Raw genomic sequence first — 15514 nt, forward strand, 5'->3', positions numbered from 1 at the left:
TTTGAAATGTATTTTGAAAGTGAAGGAGGAGAGCAGTACTGCTGGTGAGCTTATATACAGAAAGTGAATGAAAATATTGGCATCTTGGATTAGTGTACCTCTTGAGCATGCATAGGGCGATATAAAGTTGATTGAAGCAGAGATTGACACGTGGAAGGACAGTCTCTGCTGATGAGTTTTTTTCCTTGTAAAACCAGATACTTTTTGTATCAGTTCATAAAAACCACCATCAATGTCTTTTTGTTTAACAAGTGGTTTAATCTCCGCCGTTAGTTAAGTGTTCGCCAGACAGCAGAATCTATAATCTCAAAATTCAACAAGTTATTATGAGAGATATTTTTACCTTTAATTAATAAAAATAATTAAAAAAAAGGATTTATTTATTTAGTGCAAAGTATTTAGACTCTTTGCTTACTTCAATAGCGAAATTTTGATTTTAGATTGAAATATTAAAATAACAATAAATTTTTATAATATTTAAATCAGAACTAAAAGTGCTAGTTCACTAGATCAAAGTTATATGAAATCACATCAATTTTTTACCAAATGATATCTTAATGTCAATTTTGTTATACAATTTTTATTTTTGGTAATTAACTATTTAATATTTTATTTTGATAAAATTATTATCACACCCTATTAAATTTGTAAAATCATCGATTTGTATCTAAATTTAATTTCATTAAATTATTTATTGTCTTTTCATTTAAAAGATGTTATTTTTGTCGTTCGGTGAAAAATTCAATATTAAATGAATAATACTAAATAGTAAAGTATTATAGTGTATTTAATGACAAAAACAATATTTTTTGATAAGAGTGTCTATAAACGAGTCCAAACTGCTCAGACTAATTCAAATCAAATTAAAACCATAGATTTTTTTTTCAAAAAATCATGATTTGGTCGGTTTTGACATTTTGAACTCCGCTGTTGGTTTGGTTATAGTTTGAGATTTGAAACAAGCAGACTGAATCAAACTAAACCATCAATTTAAGGTAGTTAATTATATTAATTGTATCTAAACTTAAATTTTAAAGTCTTAATTTACTTGCACTTATTTGGGCAAAAAAAAAAAAAAAAAACTGGTTGAATAATAGTTCTAATACAATTGAGTTGCAAGGAAGCTTGAATGATGTTATTAAATTTGAAATATCTCCCAAAAAAAAAAATTAAACGTAATTACTTTATTTTAATTGTCATTAATTAAACGTAATTAATTTATTTTATTTATTTGTAGTTTGAAAAACATAATATTTTTTTGTTTATTTTATGCATTATTATTGTTTTTACATTTAATTTTTATGTTTTTTTTATATTTTTTCGGTTGTTTGTTTTGATATTCTAATTTAATGTATTTAAAAATTTAATTTTGATATTAAAATTTTTTTTTTCAAACTGCCGCGAACCGTCAAATTGAACTAAAATCAAACTAACATTCATAGGTTTAATTCAGTTGAATATCTTTATCGGGTTTGAATTTTTTATACAAGTTTATGTTTTGTTCTAATGAAGCTTCAAACTAAACTATGAACACTCTTACTTCTGGGGACAAAAGGACTAAATAATTTAATAGAGTTAAACTTCAGGTAAATCAATAATTTTTACTAAACGATGGGGATATAATAGTAATTCCGATCAAACTCAAAACTAAATGGTTACTGATTCTTCCTTTACGTTTATTATTTATCAATTTATTTTTAAATTAAAACTAAAATAAAATTTATGAGACAAAAAAAATATCGAAACTCATAAATGATTCTCTAACATTGTTAATTTTCCCATTTTCCGTTTCATAAAAACCATAACCGTTACGCCGTTGGTTTTGCATTATAAAGAAACGTCTTATGCTCTCTTTTCACTTACGATTTCCAAATGGCATAGCCTTATCATATTTCTTACCACAGTTGTCATTTTATTTCTTACCACATTTGTCATATTATCGACAGACTTGTTCCTTATTTGATTTTTCTGTTCTCTAATTTATATATAATCACTCATCATTTTGTTAATTTTCAGTACCAATTGATTAATTAAAACTTTACACTCATAAGATTATTTAAACATTTTGTAACGTTTATAGTTTATTTTCATATTCTAAATAGGCAAAATGTCTTTCTCAATTCTTTATAACCCTAGAAAATAAACAATTTATAAATAATGGCTAAATTTGTAAACTTTTGATCTTTTATTAGTTTTGTTGCTTGAGGACAAGCAATGGTTTAAGTTTGGGAAATTTTGATAGATGTTATTTTTATTCTATTTTTAATATAGTTTTTATTAGGAATTTTAGTATTTTTAATTATTTTAATTAGTTTTTATTTAGTTTTATTTATGTTTTTGTTTAAAGTTTTCTTAAATCGCATTTTAGTTGATCTTAGGGAATTTTACAACATTTTTATAGAAAACCAGCTAAAAATATAGAAAAGAGTGTTCCTAGGTTCAAAAGCTAGCACGCCCTGGGCATATTATCTAGTACCCTCGTGCTGTGTTCAAATCAACAGCGGTTCAGAAGCTAGTACGCCCGTGCTACAAGAGGCTGTCAATCTTTGAGCGTGTTCACTCCAGCATGGCCCGTGCTGCAACTACCTTGAAGTCCCCAGGCTCTAGCACACCCAAGCCATGCCAGAGAGCACACCCATGCCGCAAGTAGCTGTCGATCTCTAAACGTGCTCATCCAAGCACGGCCCGTGCTGCAACCACCTTAGAGACTCAGAGCTAAGCACACCTAGACTGTGCTAGACAGCACGCCCATGCTGAAGACCAGATTTCTCCTTGGGCCGAGAACATTAGTTCTTGCCCGTGCCGCTTGCATGGACCCACATGAGATGTTTTTCTGACATGTCAATCAAGTTTAAATCATATTTAGACTCTGGAAGAGTCCTGATTGGGAAGAAATACAAAGTCTAAATAGTTTTCTATCTCAAAAAGATTTATCACTCAGTGGAGATCCTCTTTCCAAAACGAACATGAAGATATTTCAGAAAGTCTATATAAAGAGAGAGACTATCCATGATCGGGGGCGATTTTCATATTCCACCTCTTGTTTTATTAATTTCTACATAGTTTTCTCTCTTCAAGACTTCAAGTGCTGAAGATTAGTGCAAGATTCAAGGAAGCCGTTCAAACTTATCGTCGACTAGTTTTTATTTCTAAATTCTCTTTTTGTTTATTATTCTTTATAGGGTTATTTATAATTTTAATTGAGTTTTATTTAATTATTATGTCGAACTAAACTCTCATACTAGGGATTTGATGTAGCTTAATTTCAATTCTAATTTATTATATTAGATTTGTTTTTCTTTGTTCAAAGTATAATTTATTATTGAACTTAATGCTCCTAGGCAAAGTTTTTCCCGCGAATTAATTTATTTCATTAATGACTATCTGGAGGAGGGTTTTTAATATGAAAAATGTAATAAATTACATGAGAATAATAAGATGCGGAAGCTATATGTTTGACTCATGGGGAGTGTTCATAAGTTAATGACCTTAGGTTATGAATTCATAAACAAACCATAAAACTTAATCATTTAATTCATATTTGATTGAATTATTGGAAGATATGTAATTAAACCGGGTTAAAATAGCTAACAATACATCGGGAGAGCTTGTTGGTGATTTTAGGGATATTTTCCCTACTTGAACAATTAAAATTAATTATCAAACTAATAAAATAAATTGGATAGAATTAAATGAAATTAAAATCTCTAGTAGCTTCTAATCCTTGATTTCTATCATCAAATTGTCTTGCTTGATTGATTTTATTTTCTTTTACTTATTAAATTTAATTTTTAAAAATAATTCTCCTTATTGTCGTCTAAATAATAGTAAGTTAACACAATTTTGGTATTTGGTATACAATCATTATGGCACGATACTCTACTCATTCTTTATTACTTGTCACAATTTTGTGCACTTGGAAAAAAGCCTGTCAATGTTTTATAAGAAAGTATGTGTAACTTGCTTGATTTAATTTAGACAGAGAACTAGGAATTCATTTAATTTAGCTATATGATTTCATTTAACCAAATTTTCCTTTTTTTATACATAGTACATTTAATATTCTTTGGAAAGCCAGATCTTTGATTATGAATTTTGCTTCTGTTGAGAGTAGAAAATTATTGTATGGTACAAATTTGGTCTACTAGATTATATGAAATCTATATATTTTGCTTTTGTTTTGCAGTTGGTACATCTCTACCACTTTTAAGTGATTAAAAGTGAATATCAAGCAAGACCTCGAAAATAATATTCAAAGGTACACCGACTAAATTAGCATTATAAAGTTATTTTTTCTGCTTTTTTTTTTTTTCAATTCATAAAATTATGTAATTCTGAATTCAATAGAATAAAACAAATGGATGTTCTATAAGAAAGTATGTACAACTTGATTTAATTTAGACATAGAACTAGGAATTACTTTAATTTAGGTATATATATGATTTCATTTAGTTAATTTATTCCTTTTTTTTTTTTTTTTGTATATAGACATTTAATATTCTATGGAAAGTCAGCTTAATGAAATTATAAATTAACTGAGGATAAAAACTAATTAATTAGCAATTGCATAAATAATAGAATATGAAAAAGTTATCAATTATAGTATTCTATTTATTTCTATTTTATTTTCTATTTTTATCAACAATGACTAATACATTATATAATTGTAGGTTGAATTCACTTTGGTTGGATCAAATACTCTTGGATAAACACTTGCATTGCCTAAGCAAGTTGATATCACAACATAGTAAGAACAACATTTTACTTTTACTTTGTCTTTAGTCTTTTAAATAAGTTAATTTAATATTTAACTTATTTTTCGATTAACCTATTGAATGCAATATTTACTTTATTTTATTTATTTTTAAATAGATTACTATGTTTGCTGGATTGTGCTCACCTTTATAAATTTGTATAGAACCTCAAAAAAAAAAAAAAAAAGGCATAAACTATTATTAGCAGAGCAACAAATAAATTAAAAGACATGGAAAAAGAAAAATCGAAAACATTAACAATAATGATAATTATCAATTCAAATTAAATAATTCAATTGAACCTACAACATAATATATTTTAACAAACATTATGTCAGAAAGTAATTATGATGACTATATCGATTTTGGTATACGATTATGTCAATATGAATATTGTGGTGCATTATTTTGATATCAAAAACGACAACGTAAAGATAAGTATAATAAAAATCCTAAATTTACTCTTTGTTGTCAAAGTGGAAATGTTAGTGTACCACTGCCTAAAAAAACACCCACATTTCTAGATAATTTGCTTGATCAAACCAAATTTAGAGCTTCAAGTTATAATAATGGAAGTCCTAGATATATATATGATTCAAAATTATCATGATGCTATAGCTATCCTACTTATCAAGCTGCATATCAAGCTCTTGCTTTATTAGGTGATGATAAAGAATGGCATGAAGCAATAGATGAAGCTGCACAATGGGCTACATCAATAGAACTTTATTTGAATCTCATTGGAGACAAATGTTTGATGATATTATTTTAAACTTTAAAAAATTGTTCAACATGTCTCAATTAAATTTACTAGAAGCAGAATTAATAAATTGTGTCCTTTGTGAATTAAAAATAATTTTAATGCAAGTTGCTTATCTTTAGCGGAATTTAAATTACCTATATGCCTAATTATGAATTAATATCAGACACAAATAATAAATTATTGAGAAATAGTGAGCTATTTTAAAATTAGAACATTGTGAATTAGTTAAAAATTAAAATAAAAAATAAAAAAGAAAAAAAAGAGGCATAATGATTTTTTTTTTCTATATATCTATTTAGAACATTAAAATTCTAAAAAAATTGTTATTTGAAACATTAAATTTTAAAAAACATTGCTTTTATATTTGGATTTAGCTATTATATTTTTATAATAAAACATTGCGAAATAGTGAGCTATTCAATTATAATAATTTTGTTGCTTAATTATATTCTTATAATTTGTAATAAAACATTGCTTATAGTTTAGAACAAGTTGCATCCTAGAAGATGAAACCGGACAAGTGAAAATTATTATCTTTGAATAATAAGCACAAATGCTTATTGGAGAGTCCTGCTCAGCATTGACAATGTTGCAAGGATGTACAGATCCTGAAGTTCTTCCACTATCACTCAGTGCATTACTGGATGTTAAAAAAATTTTTCAAGGTTCATTCAACATTAAAGCTGCAAACTCCAAAAAATTGGAATTGTTAGTAAACAGAATCTTTGATGATGAGTTTAAACCAGCTACTCCAGTAACAATTAAGTTACCGATGGCAATACTTCACAGCAATTACTGGAAAAAGCTTTATCTGTTAAAAAAGAAATTTTGTCAAGTCACGCTGAATAACAGTGCTTAAACAGGTAAATTTAAACTCTTTATTTATTAAATTCCTTATACTTAATAAAAACTTCTAATTATCAACAATTGTCTTAAATTTTCTTACAGTCCATCAATTTCTGCAAAAAGAAAGAGAGAAGACATTGAAGAACAATACATGTAACTTATTATTTATATTTATTAAAATTAATCTTTAGATATAACTATTTAAATCTAAATTTTAATCATTATTATATTACGTATAACATTGTTAAATAGATAAGAAGAGAACTTTAGGAATTAGCTGAGTCGGCTTTTCCACAGTAACTTTCTGCATATAAGACCCTATTAAATTGTTCAACTTTCAAATTTTAAACTAATAATCCTTTTGAACTAATAGTTCTCTTGAATATAAATAACATTTTGAATGTAGATACTTTTGAAGACAAATAGCTTTTTTGATGTGAATAATCTTCTACGCCAATGACTTCCCAGACACATTTTGCTGTATATTAAGAACAATGATTCAGGTAAAGTATAATTTATATTCGCAAAAATAATTTATCCTTAAGTTTGAGCGGAGAGTCAACATAATGGATCTTTTGTGAATAATACACTCTTTACGTCCTTTTATTACATAGAGTATTCTTTGAATTGACAAGGCTATTAAACGAACAAAAATAATTTAACCTTAAATTTATATTGTCAAACAAGCAGAAAGAATATCAAACTATTTTGCATATAAATAGCCTTTTTAACTTAACATTTTAACAGGTATTTATCTTTTGACTCAAAACAACCATTATTATTTCTAGAAAACTTTTTCTATCTATTATATATTATTATTTGGTTTAATTTATAGATGTATACAGACTCTTTTGGAATTCTATTGCCTTGGATGGAGACTTTTTTTGCTTGGGACTTTTCAAACTTATTTTGTTGTGTATAAAAAATAATATAGGTAAAATGTACTTTACAATCATATCTTTCTGTGAGAGTTTAGAATGTTTAAACAACACAATATAAACTTTATATTTAGTATTGTCAAAGAAGAAAAAAAAAAAAAACTTAATCATTTTGCATTTAACACATATTTTTATTTTGTCGTCAAACTCTTTTTTGAATGACATAAATATTAAAAAACTGTTAAAATAATAACGTTTTACATTTGGTATAAGCTTTATGCAACTATTAAAAAAAAATATAAGCACTTATGACAATATAAGCTTTATATTTCATATTATTATATTTTACCTTACAGTTATTTATGTAAGTGCATAGACTCTTTTAGAGCTATACTACTTGAGATGCACAGGTAAAATATACTTTATAATCATGAAAGTAATTCATTTCCAAATTTAACTTTTTAAATTTAAATTCTAATTATGAATTTCCTATATTTGGTGATATCATATAGGCAAGAAGAAAACCCGATCGTTGTCGATATAAATAACCTTTTTGACAATGCCTTCTTGAATGTAATAAAAATGGCTGCTGAATGGCCTTTTGAACTATTAGCTTAATATAAATGTATAACTAAACCTACAACATTAATGTACTTATACAATATACATCAATCCATAAAAATACTAACATTATATATATATATATATATATATATATATATATACACACACACATACACACATAAATATTCTCAAGATCCACAATCTCTTTTATGTGTGAGACAAAAAGATGCATTATTTACTAATTCAAACGAAAATGTGAAAAATCCGCGACAATGTGCGGGTCAGTCCGCATGTAAATACTATTGTAATAATAATTAATTCATTCATTATTATAATTAATGAATATATTATGGACTCAGGTCTTTACACTCATTATGGGCTTATATCCTTGAACCTATCCATAAATTCCAATATCTCCCATTTGCACATGACGAGTCATAACCCATCTATTACTAGGAATGCATACTTAGCACATAGACCATGTACCACCATACTTCAAAAGTTCTTCATTATGCACATGTTAGGGATATATAGGTAGCAAATTGGTTCAACAACCGAAGGTTGATCTGGTAGATAAAGGTGACATTTGCTCACTCTTTTGGACATAACTCTTCCCACAAATTAGATCTTGGAATAAAATTTATATTAATGGAAACTAGACAAAGATAGCTTTCCAATGGTATATTTATGAGAAAAAATTTGAGGTGAAATTGTCCCAAATCATGACACAAAGTCACTACATATAAAACTAGAGATCAACCTAGTAGATAAAGAAGACCTTTGCTCACTCTTCTGGCTATAAATTTTCTCACATATAGAATTTTGACACAAACTTTGTATTATTAGAAACTAGACACAAATAGCTTTTCAATAGTATATTATTGGCCAAAATATGGATTGAAATGAGTCCCGAATCATAGGCACAAATTTACTACATACCAAAAGAACTAAAAAAGTAATCTCTCTCCACTCCCTTTATCTTATTTTGAGCTACAAATTGAATTTTTAGGTGATTTAAGTTTGATTAGAAACTAACATCTAAATTTTTCAATGATATATCATGGCTAAAATTGCAATCGAATTATGTTTCGAACCACCTGAATCAAAAAAATTGAACTAAAGCAGACCTGTTGTCGAATCAGGGACTTGACTACCGGTCTGCGTTCATCAACCCGGGCTGACCAACTTGGCCATGAGGTTGGACATTAGAGATGCAAAGCTAATTTTTTAGTTTTAGGGATCAAGGTATTCAACCTTAAACCTCTCTAATTATTGATTCATATGTTAGGTCTCACAATCTCAAACAACAAAAGACTAAAAAGTAACTTATTTCTTAATTGTTATTAAACTTGAACTTGCTATTATTAATTAAATAATGACATTAAAGTAAGACAAAACAATTCATCATAATCAAGAAATTTAACTCAAAAGTCAATTTTCAATCAAATTGGCAACTAAAGCAACTCTTTCAATCAAATTGGCGACTAAAATCACTCTTTCAATCACATGATACTATTTCTATCAAAATGACGGCTAAAGCCAATATTTGACAAAAACATAATTTTTTTAAGTCTAAAACTCTCATTTCACAATGGAAAGAACTATTTGGTTCTGATCCCTATTCAATGTGATAAAAAAACAAACTCGATTACTAAACTCGAGTTACGAACCAAATCAACAAACCCCCTTCTTTTCTCTTTTTTTCCCTTTATTCCTTACTTTATGTGCTTGGATGAGAGATATGTGCCCTAGAAGGGGATAGAGATAACACTCCTTACTTTCTTTCTTTATGCCTTATTTATGTTGCTTTCATGTTTCCTTCATTACATTTTATGATTGCTTTCTTTGCCTTTAATTTGGAGAAATGTGTTGTTATCTTAGAATTCTTTCACATCCTAGAGGTGACATTCCCTTTATTAATTTATTCATTCGTTAGATTGTTTACCACTTTCTCTACTTGCTTTATTTGCCTTGATGGGAGATATATGGTCATTCAACAACCTCTAAAAGGGATTAGAGGTGACACTTCCTTTTATTGATTTAACCTTTTATCGTTTTCCTTTTATGTTTTCTTTACTACTTTCTTGTACTTTTATAGGTGTTATTTTTATAGTATTTTAAATATAATTTTTATTAAGATTTTTAGTATTTTTAATTACTTTAATTAGTTTTTATTTAGTTTTAATTCGTTTTTTGTTCAAAGCTTCTTTGCATCATAATTCCCTTGATCTTAAGGAAATTTGTAGTATTTTGGCACAAAAAAGAGCAAAATAAAGCAAAACATTCAGGCTCTGGCACGCCCTAGCCATGCTCCTCAGCACGCCTGTGCTGGATTCAAGGAAAATTAAGTGGAGACTCAGACTCTAGCACGCCCAAGCCGTGCTAAATGGCATGCCCGTGCCAAAAGAGGACATCAACCCAAGGCGTGTCTGCTTAAGCACGACCCGTGTTGCATCTCATCTTAGAAACTCAGAGCCTAGCACGCCCTAGCCTTGCTATGTGGCACGCCTGTGTCACAAATCCTTATCTAGGCATGCCCTCTAAGCACGGCCCTTGCTGAACCTTCCTTAGAACTCAGGCTCTGACACACCCTGACCGTGCCGCACAGCACGCCCGTGCTGCGAATCAAGTGCTGTCTTGGGTCGAGAACGCCAACCAGTCCCTATCACTTACATGGGCCCACCTGAGATATTTTTCTGGCATGCAAATCAAGTTCTAATCCTATTTAGGCGCATGGAAGAGTCCTAATTGAGAACAAATCCAAAGCCTAAACAGTTTCCTACTTCAAAAAAGATTTCTTACTTAATGAGGACTCTATTTCCTAAACGGAGTCGGATTTTCTCCCAGGGAAACTATATAAAGAGAGGAGCCATTCATTGTAAAGGGATCTGGAGTTTTAATAATTTTTGTTCTACTGTTCTTCTCTCTCTCTAAGATTTCAAGTGCTCAAGATTTGTGCCAAGATTTAAGGAAGCCGTCCAGAATTAATTATTGACTAGTTTTTATCTCTAGGCTCTTAATCTTGTTTTATTCTTTCATTATTCTGATTGATTATGGAATTTTATTCACGTATTATTGAGTTTTATTTAATTACTATGTCGAACTAAACTCTTATATTAGGGATTTGATGTAGCTTAATTTCTTTTCCAATTTATAATATTAGATTTGTTTTTCTTTGTTCAAAGTATAATTTATTATTAAGCTTAATGCTTTCAGGCATAGTTTCTCCTCTGGATTGATTTATTTCATTAAACACTATCGGGAGAAGGGTTTTTGATATGAAAAAAGCAATAAATTACATGAAAATAATAACTTGATGCGGAAGCTATATGGTTTGACTCATGGGGGGTTTTCATAAGTTAATGACCTTAGGTTATGAATTCACAAAACAAACCATAAGACTTAATGATTTAATTCATGTTTGATTGCACTATTGGAAGATAGGTAATTAGACCGGGTTAAAATAACTAACAATACATCGGGAGAGCTTGTTAGTGAGTTTAGGGTTGTTTCCCCAACTTGAACAATTAAAATTGATTAACGAACTAATAAAATAAATTGGATAGAATTAAGTGAAGTCAAAATCCTTGGTAGCTTTTAATCCTTAGTTTCTTTTACTCAAAATTGCCTTGCTTGATTTCTTTTCATTCTCTTTTATTTGTTAAAGTTAATTTCTTAAAATAATTCCCCTTATTGTTGTTTAAATAATAGTAGGTTAACATAATTTTGGTACTTGGTAAATAATTCTCGTGGGAATGATACTCTACTCACTCTTTATTACTTGTTACGATTTCGTACACTTACGAAAATCACTGTCAAGTTTTTGGCGCCATTGCCGGGGATTGGCGTTACCAATATCAATACTAATTACCCTATTATTTTAGACATTTGTTTTTGTTTATTTATTTAATTTAAATTTTCTAAGAAGATTTTTCAGGTGTTTATGCAAAGAAAATCAGGTAGAACTGAACCTTTGATCTTTGACCCAGAAATCGAAAAGACTTGTCGTAGGAACAACGTTGCTAGAAGAGCACGAGAGAACAAACCAGAACAACAAGTAAATATGGCTAATGAAACTAATCCTCAGGACAGACCCTAACCTCATGTCCGCACTTTGCGAGATTACACAACTCCCTCTCTCAATGGAACAACTTCAAGTATCACTAGACCTAAGGTGGAAGCTAACAATTTTGAAATTAAACCTGCGATTATCCAAATGCTTTCCACCTCAATTCAATAAGGAGGTTTACCTAGTGAAGATCCTAATGCCCATATCACAAATTTCTTAGAAATTTGTGACACTTTCAAACAAAATGGAGTTTCTGAAGATGCCATAAAATTAAGACTCTTTCCTTTCACTCTTAGGGACAAAGCACGATCCTGGTTACAATCATGCCCTGCTGCAAGTTTTACATCATGGGAGGAATTAGCCCAAAAATTTTTAGCAAAATTATTTCTATCTTCAAAAACCACAAAACTACGCAATGAGATAATGACCTTTATCCACCATGATCAAGAGAGTTTGTAAGAAGCTTAGGAAAGATTCAAAGATTTATTGAGAAAGTGACCTCATCATAGCTTGCCCAAATGGTTACAAGTACAAACTTTTTATAATGCATTATCTCCTAACATTAAAATTACTCTAGATGCAGCTGCAGGTGGATCTTTTGAAAGAAAAGGAATTGACGAGGCATATGGCTTGATAGAGGAGATGGCAAGCAATAGCCATTACAAAAGCAACTCCGAAAGGAAGAAAACTGCAGGAGTTTATGAGATTGATGCCATCACTGCACTCAATGCCAAAGTAGATAATATGGTAAGGAAGTTGGACTTATTGACTACTAACCCTGTTAACTCTATCATGCAAGTTTGTGATAGGTCTAATGGACAACATGGAATTGGAGAATGCATGCTAGATATTTCAAATCCACAAACTTTGGAACAGATCAACTATGTGATGAATCAAGGAAGGAAGAATTACCCATATTCTAACTCTTATGATAACAGGTTAAGGAATCATCCTATCTCTCTTATGGGAATCCAAACAATGCCTTGAATGCACCACCAGGTTTTTCCTCTCAAGAGCAAAAGACTCATAATGATCTTCTCACTGCTCTCTTAAAATCTCACATGGACTTCATGAATGAAACTTGAGAAAACCGCAAAATCCAACAAGCGGCAATAAGGAACTTGGAAATTCAATTCGGACAATTTGCAAACATGATGGCTTCTCGACCTCAAGATACATTACCTAGTAATACTGAAAAAAAATCCTAAAGAGCAGGTACAAGCTATTACCTTGAGGAGTGGCAAACAGTTAGAGGAACCAACCAGGGCAGAGAAGGAGAAGGAAGAGTAGGAAAACATTCCCATCATTGACCTAAAAGAGAAAGAGGAAGTAAAACCTTATGTTCCTCCTGTCCCTTTCCGACAAAGGTTAAAGAAAACACAAGATGACAAAGGTTTCCTCAAATTTCTTGATGTCTTCAAAAAGCTTCAAATCAACATACCTTTTGCTGAAGCCCTTGCTCAAATGCCCAGCTATGCAAAATTCCTAAAAGAGATCCTGAGTAAGAAAAGGAAGATTGATGATCAAGGAATGGTAATGTTGATAGAGGGTGTAGTGCAATCATTCAAAATAAATTGCCTCCAAAATTAAAGGATCCAGGAAGTTTTTATATCCCCTGTAATATTGGAAATCTTGATTTTGAAAAAGCATTAGCAGATTTAGGTGCTAGCATTAATCTTATGTCTTATGAAGTTTTTAAGATGCTCGGGATGGGAGAGCTAAAACCAACAAGGATGTCTCTACAATTGGTAGATCGATCAATCAAATATCCAAGAGGGGTCGTAGAAGATGTCCTCGTCAAGGTAGGTAAATTCATCTTTCCTGTTGATTTTGTTATTCTTGACATTGACGAGAATAAAGAAGGATCCTTAATCCTTGGAAGGCCCTTTCTTGCAACTACAAGAGCATTGATTGTTGTGCATGAAGGTAAATTAACCTTAAGAGTAGGTCAAGAGGAGGTTGTTTTTTATGTTCTTAAATCTTGTAAACTTCCCATGGATTATAATGATTGTTTTAGGATTGATGTTGTTGATGAATGTGTTCAGAACACTTTGCATGTTAAAGATAAAACTGACATTAATAATACAAGCATCATAGATGAAAAAGAAAGTGAATCACCAAAACAAGAACTGAAACAACTTCCGTCTCATTTAAAACATGCATTCTTAGGTGAGAACAATTCTTTTCCTGTTATTATTTCTTCTCACTTAACACTTGATCAAGAGGAAAGGTTGTTGTAGGTTCTTCGAAAACATAAGAAAGCCCTAGGTTGGTCAATTTCGGATTTGCAGGGAATAAGTCCAAGTGTATGCATGCACAAGATCTTAATGGAAGAAGACTACAAACCTTCAATTGAGCATCAAAGAAGAATGAACCCAAACATGAAAGAGGTAGTGAAAGCTGAGATCATAAAACTTTTGGATGTCGGCATTTTCTATCCAATTTCCAATAACAATTGGGTAACTCCTGTTCAAGTTGTCCCAAAGAACGGAGGTATGACAGTTATCTCTAACAAAAATAATGAGTTAATTCCCACTAGAACTGTCACAAGTTGGCATGTGTATTGATTATAGGAAATTGAACAAAGCAACATGCAAAGATCACTTCCCTTTACCTTTTATTGATCAAATGCTTGAAAGACTTATAGGGTATCCATATTATTGCTTTTTAGATGGTTATTCAAGATATTTTCAAATACCTATTGCTCCCGAAGGTCAAGATAAAACCACTTTCACTTGCCCTTCTGGTACTTTCGCGTATAGGAGAATGCCTTTTGGGTTGTGCAATGCTCTTGCAACTTTTCAAAGGTGCATGATGTCTATATTTTCTGACATGGTTGAGAAGTTCATTAAAATATTTATGGATGACTTTTCTATGTTTGGTTCTTCTTTTGATTCTTGTCTTTATAGCCTATCTTTAGTAATGCAGTGATGTGAGGACACTAACCTTATTTTGAATTAGGAAAAATGTCATTTTATGGTTAGTGAAGGTATTGTTTTAGGACATAAAATCTTACAAAAAGGGATTGAAGTAGATAAAGCTAAGATAGAGGTAAATAAAAAGCTATCCCCTCCAAGTTCCGTAAAAGGAGTAAGAAGTTTTCTTGGGCATGCAGGATTTTATAGGAGATTTATCAAGATTCTCCAAAATCAAAAAACCTCTTTGTAATTTATTAGTTAAAGATGTTCCCTTTAATTTTGACAACGAATGTTTGAATGCTTTTGATAGGTTGAAGAAAGAGTTGACTTCAGCACCTATCATCGCTACACCAGATTGGAGTCTTCCTTTTGAACCTATGTGTGATGCTAGTGATCATCCTATAGGAGCTGTTCTTGGGCAAAGAAGGGAAAAAAAATTGCATGTCATTTATTATGCTAGTCGCACATTAAATGATGCACAATTGAATTATGCCACAACTGAAAAAGAACTTCTAGCTATTGTTTTTGCTTTTGATAAATTTAGAGCTTATTTGATTGGAGCTAACACAATAGTGTATACTGATCACTCTGCTATTAAGTATCTATTAGAAAAGAAAGATGCAAAGCCTAGATTAATTCGTTGGGTTCTACATTTTCAGGAATTTGATTTGGAGATTCGCGATAAAAAGGGAACCGAGAACCTCGTAGCAGACCACTTATCC

General features: G+C 30.4%; 1 non-coding gene across 1 annotated transcript; it reads right to left on the minus strand.

Annotated features, from left to right (window-relative positions):
* Positions 1 to 12279: 12279 nt before the first annotated feature.
* On the minus strand, positions 12280 to 12386 carry LOC149494137 (small nucleolar RNA R71). Its single transcript, XR_016322363.1, has one exon. It is a non-coding gene; the product is annotated as a small nucleolar RNA R71 (small nucleolar RNA).
* Positions 12387 to 15514: the final 3128 nt, after the last annotated feature.

This window comes from Jatropha curcas, chromosome 8 (genome assembly GCF_041381405.1).
Source record: "Jatropha curcas cultivar XTBG-Jc1 chromosome 8, XTBG_Jcur_1.0, whole genome shotgun sequence".
NCBI classification, from domain to species: domain Eukaryota; kingdom Viridiplantae; phylum Streptophyta; class Magnoliopsida; order Malpighiales; family Euphorbiaceae; genus Jatropha; species Jatropha curcas.